Raw genomic sequence first — 18,463 nt, 5'->3', positions numbered from 1 at the left:
CAGCAGCTACAACAGTAACATGCTGCTCTAACACTGATGCTTCAGTATTAATAATCTAATGATGTCATATATAATAATATATCAGTCAGAGGGACCAAACCACTACTTTTACTGCAATACTTTAACTACATCAAGCTCATAATACTTATGTACTTTTACTGCAGTAGGATTTTTTCATGCAGGACTTGGTACTTTTACTTAAATAAAGGATCTGAATACATCTTCCATCACTGGTTAAGTGACAAGGTATGTTTACTTTATCTCAACAGAAGCCAAAAGACACAAGTGTCATTGCCTTTATCATTAGTGTGACAGAGATGGACATGAGGAAGGAAATCGTTGAAGTACTTCTTGAAAGTGGAGAAGTACTGGAGATGGATGAAGCCACATGGCAGCTATTTGATGAGGAGCTCAAAAAAGGAAAGATAGAGGTTAAAATAGATACTGTGAGTCTGAACATTCCATGCAATACACACGAATGTAAAAGTCTGAGAAGGGCTGAAAATTTCATAAAACTTCATGTGATTGTGTAAAAACTGTAAAAGATATCAAAAAGCTGAACACAAGTTTAATAGCTGAAAGTCTTGTGACCCGTTTAAAGCTGAAATGAAGTCTCTAGCTGAAAGTATGTGGAATTAGTTGAATGTCAAAGTGGGGTGGGTTGAAGAGGACTTGAACATTCCGTCCATTCATTTCAACGGCAGAAATTTTTTGGAAAAAGCTGAATATTTTAAAAAGTATAAAAGGTATAAAAAAGCTGAATACAAGCATAAATGTCCTTAAAGAGCTGAACATGTTGATATTTGAATGGTTGAAATAGCTGAAAGTATGGAGGAGTTGAAAGGTTGCGAAAAACGTATGAAAGAAGAAAAAGAACTAGAAAATGCATTTCCTGCAGAAAATGAGTGTGAATGCTGACAGCTGAAATGAATCGCAAAAAATTGCTGCATAAAAGTACTTAAAGAGCTGAATATTTTGATATTTGAATGGTTGAAATAGCTGAAAGTATGAAAGAGGTGAAAGGTTGCGAAAAAAAACTGCATAAAAGTACTTAAAGAGCTGAATATATTGATATTTGAATGGTTAACCATTCAAATATCAGATAGCAACTGACTCTGGACCGGGTCTGCCTCCAAACCGGCAGATCCGTGTTACAATCTCTCTGGTTTTACGTCCCTGTGCCAGATACGGACCGCATACAGGCTGATGAGTGGGCGTGTCAGTCAGACTCGCAATCAGTCAGCAGAGTCAAAGTAGTTACGGGCCAGTATCGTGGAAACGAGCGTGTTTCCTTTTGTTCAGTCGTATCAGACCGGACCAGGGAGAAGCAGGAGACCGTTGGCGGCTTTTCTTCCAGCCCTGGAAAATTATTTATAAACGGTAAGGCGAACAATGTTGTGGCAAAACAGTATTTAAAGTGGTTTAATGCTTCTTAACATAATTTCAGAAGGTTTTGACTTCCCATTTAAGCTTGCTAATAATATTATATCGGCAACGGCTAGCTTTTTAGCTGGGCTAGCTTACTTAACTAGCTAAGTTAGTTAGCTAGTTGTTAAAAAGTTAGTTGCTTTTCATCCGCATCTTACTATCTGTTAACGTTACGTTAGCTGCTCATAGGAATGTAGCCAGTAGCATATAGGCTAACGGTTAACCTTAAGGCAAACTGCTAATGCTAGTTTGAAACAGCACCATTTGACAGCACAACCTGTCTCTATTTCAGGTTCAGGTTCCCCCAGAGTGCCGCGGATAAGTAGGGTAAGTTTTTTTTTTTTTTTTCCTGCTTTGATTTCCCCATCATTACAGTAATTTTCAAATCCAGGCTATAATTTAGTTAAAGTTTTGTAATCTTATTGGATAAGTAACGTAAAGAAGTTAAAAATTTCATCTTAAGTTAGCTGTAATTCATTGTCTGATCGCTGTGTAATAAGTTGTGTAATGCGCTGCAATATGTATTACCACTGAAAAGCATATTGTATTTGGTTGTTCATTTAGTTGTTGTGACTAGCTAAGAGAGAGGTTCACTCACCTCTGTACTTGTAATGTTAGTCAATTTGTTCGTGGTGTTGTGTTGAATTGCTCTGGCACAGACTGAACAAAAATTAAACTTCATGGCCACTGGTTTCACAGCAGTAACCTGCGTGTGGCGATTCTGATGTGAACACAGTGTAAATGCATTATGTTACTCATAAACTTACAGTACATGACATTTTAAGCTTAAGTACAGTTGATCGGTGTGCAATACTGAGCATTTTGAAATTTGAATGGAGTTTGTACTGTATACAGGTGCTGTTATAAATACAATGGGACTGAATGGGCCTCCGTGGACATTAATACATTATATAACTCACAAACTACACATGTCATCTTTATGAGCTCAAGTAGAGTTAAATAGTGTGCAATAATGAGTATTTTGAAATTTGAATGGAGTTGGTAACAAATAACAAATTTCATATTTAGGCTAAGCTTTTTATTACCAAGTGTTTTCTGTCACATGTCTGTCAGGGGTTAGTGAAATTTTACAGATTAAGTTATGTAAAACTGTGATGAGGTTCATGATATATTAGTACACTGAGATGGCTGGTAGAGGTAGCTTGTTCTTTTTAATTTGCCCCACTTTTTGTCTTGTTTCTGCCGGCTTTGCACATACAACCATTTGGGGTTGGTTTCACAAACAAATAGTTTGACTATGGCTTAGAGCAAACTAATAGTCACACCTCAGATAGACTTCTAAATTCATATGTTGCACAAAGCTGTTTAGTTCTTAATTGTTTTAAGATGGACTAATTTGCTATTGAATCTGGGTAAATTTAGACTTTTTTGAAACTAAATAACATGACTGATTATTGAGCAACCCTGTCAAACCACTCAGCTCTGTTCACTCCAGTAGAAAATATTTGTCTTCTGGAAGAATTTAAAGTTACAAGGACAATTGACTGTGAAAATTCTGTGAAGATTGCAACAATACAAAAAACTTACAGTAGCATAAAGTCTCAAGGCAGTGTAAATCCATAGCAGAGGTGAGCTGCTGTGGCTTCTTAATGTGGCAGGGATCAGAACCTCTTCCAACTCGCCAGACTCAGGATAGTTTTCAAATGAAAATGACTGATGATGTCCACACTGCTGTATATTTCCAACAGGTTACTAAACTCTCTAAAAACTCTTTCCCTCCTCATTGGTCACTTCACAAAAATGTTAACAAACCAAAATTTATGACACATATTTTCCTCTTTTTTGTCATGTGGTGCCACTGGTCAGAAGTTGTCACTGATTGTTACCATGGAAACACTGGTCTGTTACCATGGGTCTTAGTTCTGAGTTAGCCTTGGGATAGGGTGTAGGGATGTGCCCAAATAAAAATACATTATTCGGCAAAGCACAAATAGTGTTTTCTAGAGGTCTATAAATTAAATATTGGTTGTATATTGTAGAGCTTTTTTACTTTTTCCATATTTTTTTTTGATCACTTATTTGAATCTTCAGTTAATTTTCAAAAGCTTGTTGTAGGGGACCTTACAGTAAAATATTTTTTTAGCATAATCATGTTGGTCTGTAGACAATACTGTAATTCTGGAGGTAATAACAGATTCAATATGTTGGTGAATGTCAACAAATATTTTTACTATTAGTCACTATTGGTTCTTTTTTGTCATAAATCTTTTTTAGAGACAAGATGAAAAGGAGGCAACCTCCATTAACAAGCTCTGGAGTCAGGCGGAGGGCCCGCTTATCAGGGGTCAATGGGAAAAAGTGCTTCAAAGAAATGGGCACAAGAAGTCTGTTGATCAGTAAGTATTGTAGAATACAGTGTGGCCATTGCTCGTAGAAGAGGACAAAACACAGTTTTTTTAATTCACAACAGTGCTGATGTAAGGGATGCAAGTCGAGGAGAATGAATTTGTCACTGAAGTGCTGTTGAGTGGGAATTTTTTACCTTGTTGCCAGTGTTAGTGTCATTCATCTGAATTAGGTCTGCCTGTAACTGGGAGTAGTTGGCAGGGGTGCTTTGGAAGTTGCTCTAACTGCTAACGCTAGCCTTAACTAGCCTGAGGCTTAACTAGCCTATATAGTACTGCTTGTACTATCACTCTGTTAGTATTGACCAAATAAAATTCTAAATAATTAGGTTTTTGACTTCTTATTTGATGTTGCTAAAAGCATGCCCTCTAACCCGGTACTACAACAAAAACACAGAAAACACAGTTCAATTTCCTGCTGTTACACTGCATGTCTCCTACTTGTCTGGTCCATTAAATCATCTTCATCATGCCCATGTAATGACTAACTTTACTTGATTACTTTTTTGAATAACTTACCAATCACTGCCCACAGATACATGTGAATGTGAAATTTTGACATAATCATCTTTAACATACTGGATTCCACAGTGTCTGAGTACTACATGTATTGTGAATGCTACTTGAAGAAGAATACACATTTTGGTAGAGACTTGACAATCAAGTGATGTCTGGGACAATCCTCTCTCCTTCCTCCTGACCCCTGCTGATTTGACCCCTCCTGTTTTGCCCCCCTGATTTGCTTTGATCTTGTATGCAAATGCCCTCCCTTCCTATCTTTTGTTCACCATTTGTTGGTCACTGCTTTGATCCTTATTGTATAAAATCGTTCCATTTCTTCTGCTCTGGGTCAGTCTACTGTATCAGACCGGCTCTGTGTCAGTAAGCTCACCGCATTTCCGGAATGCTATTAAACCACTTCCACCACAGCAAACTTTGAACAAGGACTTGAGTAAATTTTCTTCAGCATACTCAACATTATGTATTACATGACAATTTAAAGTGACTGCACATCGAATATTTCCAACAGATCAAAAGTCTCTGATTATTGAATTAAAAAACTGTTGAGGAAGCAATTATTCAACACGCACTATGGATAAAAGTATTTAAACTGTTTTCAGAGGACTTCTCCCTCCTGTAACCCTATTGGTTGCATATCCTTCTGGTTATTTTAATTTTTAACATTAATTCTACTAAATTAGTTGGTATTACCAAGACCCTGCTGTGCAGTGGTTGTGTGTGGTCCAATCAGGAATACTCACTTTTCAACACTGGAAGAACCAAGGCTGTAAAACAAACACAAAACAAAAAACACTTATCAGAAACAGGCAGGTCGACTCAAACATTAAATAAATAAAAAATCTGAATGGCACAGGAAGTTATCATTTACTACATTCCATTGTTTTTACTTATACATTCAACTTTTTTCCATCACTTGTCTAAATATCAAACAAATAAACCACTGAGACTAACATGCCAGACAACGCTTTGATAGAGAGGACCAGAGAGTTTCTGGACAGCAGAATATCTGTAAGAGAAATTGAAAACATTCATTAGACAGCTGTTGCAATAGAAGGAATTCAATTAAGCAACTTCTACTTGAAATGTCACTTAATATCTTCACATGGACATAATCTTAAAGAATGATCACCTCCATATACCCCAATTAATATCACAGCTCCAGTTGTTGCCAGATTTATGTGAAAAACACTGGTGTTGTGAAATTTGTGTGGACACTCACACATGCACAGAGTGCTCAGCCCTGCCTGCAGTGAAACAGAGAAGGAGAGAAACTCAGCACGACCATAAATGACAGCAAAGCACAGTAGACACTGTTTATTTATGTTATTTACCTAATTTATGTGTACTTGTTTCATTTCAGCTCAGAGTGAGTGTCTACTGCATTTTGCTGTCATTTAAGGTCGTGCTAAGTTTCAGTTCTCCTCTGTTTCACTGCAGGCGGGCCTGAGCGCTCCATGCATGTGTGTGTGTGTGTGTGTGTGCATGTTCCCTGAGCGGAGCAGAGGAGAGACAGTGAACCCGGTTGACTTGAAGCCAACTAACTATACTCGTTCCATTACTGTGAGTCCAATAAAAGCTTTGTGAGTAAGAAGCCAATAAGAATAATGTAATCCAAGTGAAAGATGGGGGGGTTAAAATGATGATGTTACGATGGTAGCAGCTCAGCAGTCGATGACTGTCAGCCATCAGCTATAGACGATAGCATCGCCCATCAGCTCAACCCTAGTTTCAGTATCACCTCAGTAAGTGTGTACTTACTGTTGAGTCACCCCGGTGTCACCAACATTGATAAAAAAAAAGTCACATAAACACAAAATAAATAAATCATGTGTGAATCTTAACAAAATAAAAAGGTTCAAGATACTAAACAATTATACACAGTCAAGTTATATGGTCTATTGTTAATTACAGTTACATTATATCCATACTTACCACCAAAAGCGCAGATATCTATCAGTATCTCTTTATCTAAGAGAGGAAACAATATGTTATTGTCTTCTGTGTGTATGTGTGATTAGACTGTTAAAGCTAACAAAAGTACAAAACACCCACAACAACATAGAGGGCAAAATACTGCTCCATCTCAGCTCTCTGTATACTTTGTATGCTTTAATACATGAAATCAAGTATCTATATTGTAGTCTCTGCATTATTTTATTGGATTACTACTGTTTAATACTATCAGCATCATGGGACCAAAAGTTATGTGTTAATCAAGGTTGAATTCAAGCTCAGCCACAAATAAAGTTTGTTAAGAGTTGTGTGTGTGTGTGTGTGTGTGTGTTACTTTTGGTTTGCAGGTAAATGCACATTCAATCACAAAGCAGCCAGAATGCAGGGAGCAAAGAAATGTCAGTTACAGCCCATCCAGTATCATTATACACAAATCAGCAGGCATGTGTTTGACAAAGGACAAAAAAATATATAGCACAGTCTGTTCAGTCTGTACGGTTCAGTGTGTACGGTGTCAGAAATCAGCTAAAAATGTCCATCTCACTTTTGTAAGAGTCCAAAGTGACAATTTTGAATGTTTTGTTTTGTCCAACTAAAACCCTCAAATAATGTGTTTACTATATAAAAACTGGGAAAAAATAAAAAAAATCATCAAATCTTCAAACTGGAGAAGCTACAATCTGCAAGTTTTAGGCATTTCTGCTCTGAAAATAATTCAATTGATATAATATTGAATCAAATATTGCCAAATGATTTTCTGTCAATCACCTAATCGATTACGTGACTATTTGTTTCAGCCCTACCTCGTATTGTCAGTACTTGTCAAACTTCCTTGTTGATATAATTTATGCACACCATTTCATTTAGACATTTTTTTTATGACCACAAATGATTTTTACAGGCTTACAAAGTTGCATTTCTTCAGCAGAGTTTTTGACAGGTTCGGAGAATGATTTACGAGCAGACACTTACTGATCATTTGAAAAGCTCAAAATCTGAAACTTTGAGACCATAATAAGTAATTTGAGACAACTAGACAAACTATTTGTACCCAGGTTCACTATAAACTCTGCATTTTTTCACCTTCAACTCTACGGAGTTCTGCCCTATGCAGGGTTTGAACTCACAATCTTTTGATCTAAAAGGAGCTCACAAGTGACATGGTCCTAAACCACTGGACCACTGAGACATGCTATGTAGCATAGGAGAACATGTCTTTAACATACATATCAATCCAAATCTCAGGTAATAATGTTAAAGCAAACTAATTGAATTATGGTACATGATAAAGATATAAAGCAACTTTGTACATGAGAGCAATATTATGTGGAGCATTGCAGTGAGTGGGTATCAAACACACAACCTTGTCATCTAAGGTGAAGCTGATCATTCAAAAAAGTGAGATGAAAAAAATCTCCATTTTGATGAAGAAAATGTATTTGTCTCAATCTAGAGCTTGAAGCCCAGAGATTTGTACATCATTAGTGAAAGCAAGACTAGCTTAAGATGAGAATGAATGATACGTTTAAAAAGTGTTTGAAGGAAGACAGAATCTGTAAGTTAGAGGAAGTGGAGTGAGAGGAGACACACATCCTGCAGACTGTATTGCAGTCAATGAGAGTGTGACAGGGACTCCCTATCAATTAAGGTTTAGATCTCAAAAACTGTAAGTCCTATGTGAAATTTATTAGATTTACTTGTGGCAACATACTGAGGCAAGATATGTGCTCAAGGAGTTAAAAATGTGGAAGTGAGAGCTGTTTAAAAAATCTTTTCTGGCCTAGAAATATCTGTGCTCTCCACTGTGCCCGATCACATGACACACTGGTGAGACCTGACAACGTTTGTAAAACCCCTGCCTTTTGGCCTAAATTGCTGAAAAACTATAAAAGATATTACTAAACAATCTGATAACTTTGAAAATTCAAAGTTTTGTAATCATTTTATAGTTCGAAAGGTGTCTGTGGTATAAGGGACGTCCGATCAGTTGAGTGTCAAAGTGACAAAAGCTCCAACTCAGTTGGACAGTCCGTCCCATAGACTGCCATTATGAATTTTAATGTTTTAAAAAATTACATAAAATCACTGAAACATGTTCACTGAAACATGTTACATTTCAGAAAAATACAAGCACACATTTGCTGAATGAGCTGCACAGATTGATAGTTGAATGGGTGTCATAGCACAAAGTATGCAGCAGTTGAAAGGGGCCAAAAAACGAATGGAAGATGGAATAAGAATAAAGAGTGAGAAGAACAAAGTGTGATTGCTTTCAGCAATCACACAATAACTAGAAAATGCAATTTCTGTGGAAATTGCGTGTGATTGCTGAAAGTTGATTTAGATTGCATTACTGGAAGCTGAACACTATTGAAAAATCTACCAAGATTAAAATCAGCAAGGGGTGGAATTGAGCCTATACCCTCATGTTTATTAGACAGACATGCTATGCACTGAGCTAATTTGTCACACTGCTTGCCTGGTCAGATTTTTTTTCCTTAGACTTTAAATTGTATGAAACATATGGGTTGTAATTTTAAGACAAAGTTTCCTTGACTATTATGTGTGCACGCCAATATCTGATGTTTTTGTATATGTTGTTTTTTGTGTGTGTGTTTCTGAGATGAAGGTAATTTTGAATTGTAAATGAAACCTGAAGGTTCAAGGTGACTAACAGTTTAAAACAGAGAAAGAGAGAAGTTTTATCACAAGGACTGTGTTTTGCAGTCTTAATCAGCAGATTGACAACAGCTGTGTAGATCTACATTTTTCCACCTTCAAGTCTACTGAGTTCTGCCCAAGGCAGAGTTTGAACTCACAGTCTTTAGATCTAAAAGGAACTTTAAAGGGCCAAAAAACATACGGAAGATGGAATAAGAATAAAGAGTGAGAAGCATTCACACTAATAAACTGAAAGGTACTTTATTTTTATGTTGCCATATACATTCTTAATCAAGACAGATATGTCAATCTCTGGCAAAGCAGGAGGAAATCATATTTGATAGCTTGTGTAATTTCATTTTTAATTACTAGCAGGATTTGTGACATCACAAATAGTTTGGAATCCCGTACTGTTCCAATATTCAACTTATACAAGTTTGATGTGGATACTTGAAGCCTTCGGTGTACATACACTGAGAACTGACTTTCAGTGAAGTAAGAGACATCTTGTGTCCAACATTTAAACTTCTGAATATGAAATATATTTACATATTTATAGATTCTGGAATTTTTAAAGAGGGAGAAGGAGTAGATGTAATTTTAAGGATTTTAATGTGGTCATTTTTGGAGAAAACCATATGTAATTTTAAGGATTTTAATGTGGTCATTTTTGGAGAAAACCATATCACATTCTTGTTCCAAGTAGTGTATTTTTGTTTGTCTTAACATATGTGTGGAGGGGATCTTTAACAGAAAAAAATACAAAATAAATATCAAATTGTCATGTCAATTTAAAGTTGCACTCCTATGATTTCACACATAAAGTTCAGTTTATTGGTCATCAGTATTGCTCAGCCTGTGAAAACAGTTGTGTCATTTCTTCTGTGGCTCTGAGTGAGCTTTGCCAACTCTGAGACAATAACTGTGATGATGTCACAGTGATGTCATCTGGGTTATCCTAGACTGGGCGTGATACATCAAATTTGTAACTGAAGGCCAGTGTTAGTGTGGAGTTTGAAGGATATGTGCAACTATATGTCCCTATGATATGTACCCTGAGATAACTTTTGTTATGATTTGGTGCTATATGAATACAATTGAATTGAATTAAAATAGAACAAGCAGAGCTGGTATAAAAAAAGAAGCTATGGAGTTGCATTACAGGAAGTTTTGGAGCTTGACCTGTAATGGGTACTAAAAGTCAGGGCATCTTGGACTCTACTGTACCAATTTTGAACACTCATTTTTCAATCTGTCTCTTGTATGTCCCCCAACTATTTTGTGGCTGGGCACAGTGACTTCCTGAAGTTGCCTAACAATCTCAAAGTGGACACAAGACTTCAGGAAGTCCCTGCACCCAGCCAAGAAATATTCCCATGCACAAGCCCCAGTGAAACATGGATTAAACATAACATAGCATAAGATAAGTGAGCTTTAGAGGTGCTGGTAGGTAGATTTTATTAACTTTGGATGGAGCACAGGCTAGCTGACCGTTCCCCTGTTTCATCTTTATGCAAAGCTAAGTTAAACAGCTGTGAGAGTGGAATTTTTTCACATATACAGTATTCAGAAAGAGTGGGAATTTGAAAGTTGGCATTTAGCAGGCAAGGAGCATCTACTGAAAGTTGCTATCAAGATGCATTATGGGAAACGTAGGATACAACCTTTTTAGAGCTTGACCCATACTATGGACTACAAGTCAGGATATCTCGGCCTCTTTTGCTTTGATTTTGACTATTCTATTTAAAATCTGTCATTTTTAAGTCCCCCTACTTTATGAAAGTGTAATACTACATCACTGAGTACCTCTTGAAAGACAAAAGCTAGGTAAAAGAGTGGGGAAACAACAAATTCAGAAGCTTGCATTCATGGCACAGAGGGTTCACTTAATGAGTATGAAAATTATGTGAATCATATGCTATGTCATCACCAGAAGATCCTGAAATAATTATCTCAGAGGTAAGAAGAAGACAACAAGCCTTGAACTCACTATAGTTTGAAAAAAGCTAAAGTACTCCATGAACTGCCCATAAACTGGCTGGGATGTTCCTGCTCACTTCTGCGATGTGTCCATGTTGAACAGAGGCAGAAACCTACCCTCAGTAGAGTCTGCTACTATGCCATCCAATCATGTGATTGGATTGCCATGGTTATAGGGGATGGACTGGATGACAGGTTAAATGCACACACACACCTCCTCCCCCTTTTGCTTTCCTCCTCCTCCTCCTCCTCCTCCTCCTCTAACCTATCCTCCCCCACTGCTCTGATTGGCCTGGTTTAAACTGCTGGATGCATCCTAAAGAGGGGAGAAGGAGGGAAGTCCCAGCAGGCCAGCAGATAATGAATGCCCTCTATCTATCCTGGAGAGCAAACCAAAGACAGAGACAGGCAGAGAAAGAGAGAGAGGCTATACAGTACTCTCACATAATGTGGCATGATAGAAAGATGCGCTCCCGCTCTCTTTCTCCTTCGCCTCTGTTCATGTCTGTCTCCCTACCCCTTTCCCCATAATCTCCTCCTCTGTTTCTCACTTACCCACACACACTCATGTACATATGGGGCTGAACTCGCTGACCGTCTGCTGCACTGGCCCTGACATCCATCCATATATCCAGACTGTGACCTTCAGGCAGCTCAAAGCCTCAGCCGCTCAGCACCTCCACCAGGCCAGCAGCAGGGGAAAGGGACACATGGGAAACCAGGAATGGCAGGTGTCATCTCCTAACCCAGTCTCATGGCAATTCATGAAATAGCTATGAAATTTAATCTACTGATTCGTGTCAATGGACACAAATTTTCTTTTTTTTTTGCTACTCAGCACAACTTTTAAACTAATGTATTTCAATACAGCACGTTTTTTCTAGACTCAGTTTTAATTCATTTTTAAACTATAACCGCTATAGTACTCAACATTTAATCACGGGATTTTATCCTTGTTTTTATTTCTTTATCAGTCCCATTGGTGGACTGGATGACCCGCTGCCAGGAAATATTTTCCTCACTGCCAATTTGAATGATGTCCTCATCAATTCTCCACACAAAAAATGGAAGTGTCCTTGATAACTTGGCAATACAATGAGTTAGTGTTATGGCCATTGGTTTTAGTTATTACGCCTTCAATTCTGAGAAATCTAAAGTTCTTTTGTCAGTTTTGTCAGGACAATAGCAGAAGCAGCTACATTAGCCTACCCATGATCCTCAGCGACCATTACCATGGTGAAGACACCAGCTAAAGCTGCGACATAATACTTACCCATTCCTTTTATTCTTTTAATTTATTGTTTTTAGGGCCTGAGCCCAAAGCATGAAGGCCCGCTTGTATTTCATGTGTTTGTTTCTTTCTTTATTATTCTGCCACTTAAACCCTAAATTTGACCCCCTAAACATGCTCAAAGACTCACCAAATTAGTCATGCACATCAGGTGTGGTGAAATATTTGATAAAATGTAAAAATTAACCCCCAAAGTGCCAAAATGTGCTCTCTAAAATGGCTGCCACGGCCCGTAGGAATGTCGTAGAGAGATCAAACCAAAACCGACTTATTCGCCTCATCAAGACCTACAAATCATATGCTGACACCCCTGACCTAAATCCAACAGGAAGTCCGCAATTAGCCTTTCAAACTTTGCCTCAATTTTTGGCTCCAAATAAACGCTATCTCCTCTAAGGGAGTTTATGGTATCGGCTTCAAACTTTAAGAGATGACTTATGACACTGTGCTGAAAAAAAGTTGTTAAAAACTTTTGTAATAACTCCAACGCTTTGGATTTTATAAGCCCTGAAAGTTGCAGTGTCGCATCACATCAAATGTACCCCTTACACTGTAAAACAATGGGGGAGTGGACTTTGTGTCAAACATAGGCTTCTGACATCTAAACTATAAGTCTGACCACTTTCAAACCTGTATCAATGGATTTGCCATGAAATTTCCTACTAAAAAATATGATTTTAATGTAAGATTTGGCCAAATTCATGGGATTTATGAGGAGATAAAGAACTGTACTAAAGAATTCTCCTCTCCAACTGAGAGGGAGAGAGAAGCAGCATAAAGGTCTATATACATACAGTGCATTATATGCAAACTTTTTTTATGAAGTTTGGTGTTATTATCATTTATTTTACAATAATTATAGGTCTTATATACATATAATTCGTAGTGGGGATGACCCATGAGGGGAAAGGAAAAAATGGAGTGAGGGTGACAGTTTAGTGATAAAGTGCTGTAGAAAAATAAAATCAAAACTAAAATTTGTAGCTCTGTACTGCAGTTTTTCCTTTATTAGGGCCCAAGCACCTAGCAGTTCGCTCACACTCTCTATTCAAATATATGAGTGTTTTTCTGTGTCCAGCTGCAGTTATTTATTGTCTCTATACACCTGACAGTACACATTTCAATCAAACTTTGACCAGGTCATGTGGGTTAAAATTCTTTCCTCAATTATTTCTCCTTCGAGTCTGAGAAATAAAGTTTTTTTGTCGGGTTTTGATAGCAGAATGCTGGCGAAGAACATTGTTTTGTGGGCAGATGTGGCGCATTCGACTACTGTTTTGGGCCGTCTGCGGGCTTTGTTCCATCTCAAATTGCTGCCATCTGCCTCAACCCAAATCCAAACACCCCAATCTCTGTTAAGAAAAGGCGTTTTATCAGTGGCATTGGAATGAGTTTTGAAGTGGGAGGACATCCATCTATAGATAACATAATAGTCATCATTTCAGCCATAACTCTAATGTAACCTGTTTCACCTTGGCTGTGGCTCAGGAGGTAGAGCGGGTCGTCCACTAATCGGAAGATCGGGGGTTCGATTCCCGGCTCCTCCAGTCCACATGCCGATGTGTCCTTGGGCAAGACACTTAACCCCAAATTGCTCCTGATGGCTGTGCCATCAGTGTATGAATGTGTGTGAATGGTTAGCTTCCTCTGATGGGCAGGTTGGGACCTTGCATGGTAGCCCCTGTACCCATTCAGCGTATGAATGTGTGTGAATGGGTGAATGTGATTCATAGTGTAAAAAGCGCTTTGAGTGGTCGGAAGACTAGAAAGGCGCTGTACAAGTACAGTCCATTTACCTTGTAAATAGTCATATAGTTTAGTCATTAATGTTACACAACAGCATTTGCACTGCAATGTGTCTTGAGAATAAAACATGAAACGCTACTTTTGCTGAAAAGAAAGTTGGAAAAGAGGCTATGATGAGCCCTGCTAAGCCGATGTCTCATTCATAAAAAGGTAGAATACTGAGTTATAATCAAACAGTCTGATGTGTATAGAGGCGTGTGTGGTGATTCTGCAGAACGAGCCTCATTTCCACTCCCACAACGAGTCATAAATGAATGAAGATAGCACTGAGCCAGCTGTTTTCATATCAATGATATCAATGATGATACCTGCTCCACCAGTCTGTACAATGAAACAAACTGGAAATAAAAAGTGCAGTTTAGGTTCCCCAGCAGCAGAACAGCTGTCAATACGCACAACCATTACTCACAGCTGTGTGGCTCTTCATAGTGTCCATATTGTTTTATCATCACATGGACCTGTAAATGATCATCAGCAGTATTATCTCAGAAATGTAATCATATTTTGCAGCTCTCATATCTAAACTGACTTTTCTTTCTGACAGACATGGTGGTGTCTGGTTGGGGCTACTTCTGTGTCAGCCACATACACTCTTCACACAGGACAGGGTTTTTTTTCATTGATTACACTGATTATTCCACCAGTTAAACCCCTGCTGTCACCGCTCCAAGTGAAGAAAATCCCTCCAGACAACAGCAGGTTCCTAAAATGAGCCAAACACACTCTGACAAACAAATCTCCAAACTAACTGTCAGGTAGGAAAGTGACAACAAATAAGGAAAGTAACAACACCAAATCTCTCAATTCTTGGTTGAGCAAAAAAAAAATCCCAAAACAAAGAATCATAAAGATACAAAAAATCTCCAGGGTTGTGTGAGTAGCCTATGCATGAATGAGAAGGAGTTGGTCTTTTCAGCCCTAACCCTAAGCCAAGCACTTCAGGCCTTCCTCCAAGCCTGTAGTAATGCCTTATACGTTAGCATTATTGTAATCTCTGAAGGTGACTCATTTTGGTCAGTATTTCCGCTAAAAAAAGAAAAAACAAACAAGCAAAAAACAAAAAGCTTAATTTTATATCTTGGTGCTTCAAAGTGCTCTCTGAAACTAGGCCTGGGATAGCTTGTGTCCATAAAATGAGAAAATTAAAACTTTGTCGTAGAGCAAAACCAAATACATCATTGGAAAAATCTCAGCCTATAGAGTAACATATGTCAATATGAAGATTCTACATGGCTCCTACTTTGATATGCTGACCTTTGAACCTTGACCTTGGTGCATGTTTGAAGGCTTATAATTCAGCAGCAAAAGGGGCTGCAGACATAGGACAAACTGTTATAGAGAGCTCTTGACCTCATGTGAGTATAGTGAACAACTGGGGGCGCTGTCAGATATGGGTAAAATATGGTTAAAATTAATTTTCATCTATTTAACAATTAGATATTTAAAATCTGATTACACAAATGTGTTTACCACCCCCTTAAACTGCTAAGTGTACTCTCAATTCAGTATTTAAAACTTCCAAATCAAGGACAAACACGAATATTTAAAAAAAACAAACAAACTACAGTTCAGTTAAGCCATGCCATACTGCTTGATACAAATCAGCACCGCAGTTGTAGTTTTTCCGGTTTGCAAAATAGGGTTGTAAGTATAGGGTCATAAAATGATATGTCTACTGAATATATTGAATATCTAGTAAAGCAGAACAAGTAATTACACTGCATCTAGATGATCTATGTCAAGAAAAAGTAAAGATGTTGGTTTATTTCAGGTAATATAGCTAGTATTTTAGAAATGGGGTTTTGGGTTGGTGTTCAGCGTCGGCATGGGTTATGCAGTGCTTCAAACTGTGTTTAAGGAGCTTGTTATGGATTCAAATGTTTGTTTAGTCACATCATCCATGTATTAAACTGCCTCCTCAATGCTCATCAATTAAAAATTGCAATAGATTAACAACTAACTTTCCTGCTCTCAGTGCAGTTTCTACAGTAAAGTATATTGAAAAGTTTACATTAACCATGCGAGAAACTGCCAATTGCAAAACTTAAAATGTGGGATTTCAAATTCAATTAATCCCTGGGGCGCTGTAAAATCTACATTTTCTTTAATGAAAGGACATCATCAAACAGTTACAACTATGTGGTTTTATGATACAAGCGTTCATAGGAACCACCATAGCAATGATAGAAAGCCTGCAAGAATCTCCGTAATAAGTGACAAACTAAAGACCATATGCATTCACTAAATGAATATAATGAAAATAAATTGCACATTTCTCACTAGAAATGTTATCAAAAATAAAATATTGCATTTTCCACTAAGAATAAAAGGAATGGCAGCCATTTTTTTGATCTGGACACAGGCCAATAGAAGAGAATAGGCCAAAACCAAAACAAAAACATAGGCGATCGATCTATCTATCTATCTATCTATCTATCTATCTATCTATCTATTTCAGTATTTTGTTCCTGACTGTAGCCACCAATCTGCAGTAAATGAAAAAAAAAAAAAAGTGAATATAGGTTATGTCACGGCTTTAGCTGGCGTCTTCACCATAGTAACGGTCACTGAGGATCATGGGTAGGCTAATGTAGCCACTTCTGCTATCGTCCAAAACTTGATTTCTCAGAATCAAAGGTGAAATAATTAAAACTGATGGCCATAACACTAACCCATTGTATTACTGAGTTGTCAAGGACACTTTTGTGTTTTTGTGTGGAGAATTGTTGAGGATATCATTCAAAGAGGCAGTGAGGAAACTACTTCCTGGCAGCGGGTCATCCAGTCTGCCGAGGAGACTGATAAATAATAACATGGATAAAATCTCATGACTAAATATTGAGCACTGAAGAGGTTATAGTTCAAAAATTAATTACAACTGAGAAAAAAAAACAATACAGCTTCTGTGCTCAAGAGTCTCAAAATGCATTGCCTCAAGAAATCAGCCAATCACAAAGCTTCGTATTCTGTTAATGCACAGTTTTATGATCGATTATATTACACATACACACATTATTTTCTTAATGTTAATGTTATTTTCTTAATATACAGTGCATTATTTTCTTCCTGATTGTAAACACCAATATGCAATACCATTGACAGTATGTGCAATACTCTATAATGTTACACTGGATATAGGTTATGTCATGGCTTTAGCTGGTGTCTTCACCATAGTAATGGTCACTGAGGATCATGGTTAGGCTAATGTAGCCACTTCTGATATCGTCCAGAACTGACAAAAACATTTGATTTCTCACAATCGAAGATGAAATAATTAAAACCAATGGCCAGAACACTAACTCATCGTATTGCCAAGTTATCAAGGACACTTTTGTGTTTTTGTGTGGAGAATTGTTAAGGATATCATTCAAATCGGCAGTGAAGAAATACTTCCCAGCATGGGACTGATAAAGAAATAAAAAACAAGAATAAAATCCCATGATTAAATGTTGAGTAATATAACGGTTATAGTTTAAAAATTGATTACAACTGAGAAAAAAACAATAAATCTGTGCTCCCGAGTCCAGAAAAAACATGTTAGGCACAGAGGGTTCTTCCTATTGAAATACATTAGTTTAAAAGTCGTGCTGAATAGCATGAAAAAAAGGGAAAATTCGTGTCCGTGGACACATATCAATAGATTAAATTTTGTGATTATTTCACAATTTGCCATGAGACTGGGTTGCATCTCCACTCATGAAGGGACAGTGTCAGTAGGAGAGGGCCAGCTGGTGGTAAAAATATGTATTTCTTCTCGTTCCTACAGTTGAATGTTTGAGCTTTACTGTTCAGAATGATGTATGTGCAGTTTGACACTTGAAGGCTGTTTTCACACTCATCTGCTGAATCTTGTGCTCATTGAAAATCTGATTTTAAGGGGTAAACCTTCGAGCATGATTTGTGACAACACAAATAGTTTGGAAGCCAATCCTGGTCCAATATTCAACTTGCAAAAGTGTGATGTAAGAAATTGAAGCCTCCAATGCACATACACTGAGAATGGACTTTTCAGTGAAGTAGGAAACATCTTGTGTCTGGCAATTAAACTTCTGAAATGAAATATATTTGCGTAATTACTGATTATGGAATTTTTAATGAGGGAGAAGGAGGAGATTTAATTTTAAGGGTTACAGAAGATAACTGAACTTTTTTGGTGGACAAACCATATAAGACACAAATTATTAGTCAAAATAGAGTATTTTATTTACATCTTAAAATATGTCTGGAAGGGATCTTTAAAGGGTAATTCTGGTATTTTTCAGCCTGGGTGTTGTGCTCATTGTTGTGGCCATTGTGAACTTTGCACTCGTTGTTTCCCATGCAGAGAATCAGGGAAGGTGACGCCAATAAGACAGGAATCACAGGAATCCTGAAGATTTACAAATAAACACTTGTTTCTGAGTCTAACTGATGGTAAACACAGAAATCGTCCCTCTAGGTCAGCTAATCTTGCTAA

At 37.5% G+C, this 18,463-nt stretch overlaps 1 long non-coding RNA gene across 1 annotated transcript; it reads left to right on the top strand.

Annotated features, from left to right (window-relative positions):
• Positions 1-198: 198 nt before the first annotated feature.
• Positions 199-4,168, top strand: LOC122982633. Its single transcript, XR_006403504.1, has 3 exons — positions 199-1,380; positions 1,721-1,755; positions 3,664-4,168. It is a non-coding gene; the product is annotated as an uncharacterized LOC122982633 (long non-coding RNA).
• Positions 4,169-18,463: the final 14,295 nt, after the last annotated feature.

This window comes from Thunnus albacares, chromosome 5 (genome assembly GCF_914725855.1).
Source record: "Thunnus albacares chromosome 5, fThuAlb1.1, whole genome shotgun sequence".
Classification (NCBI taxonomy): Eukaryota; Metazoa; Chordata; class Actinopteri; order Scombriformes; family Scombridae; genus Thunnus; species Thunnus albacares.
The sequence above is the reverse complement of the archived record's forward strand: the minus strand, read 5'-3'. Positions and strand labels throughout refer to the sequence as shown.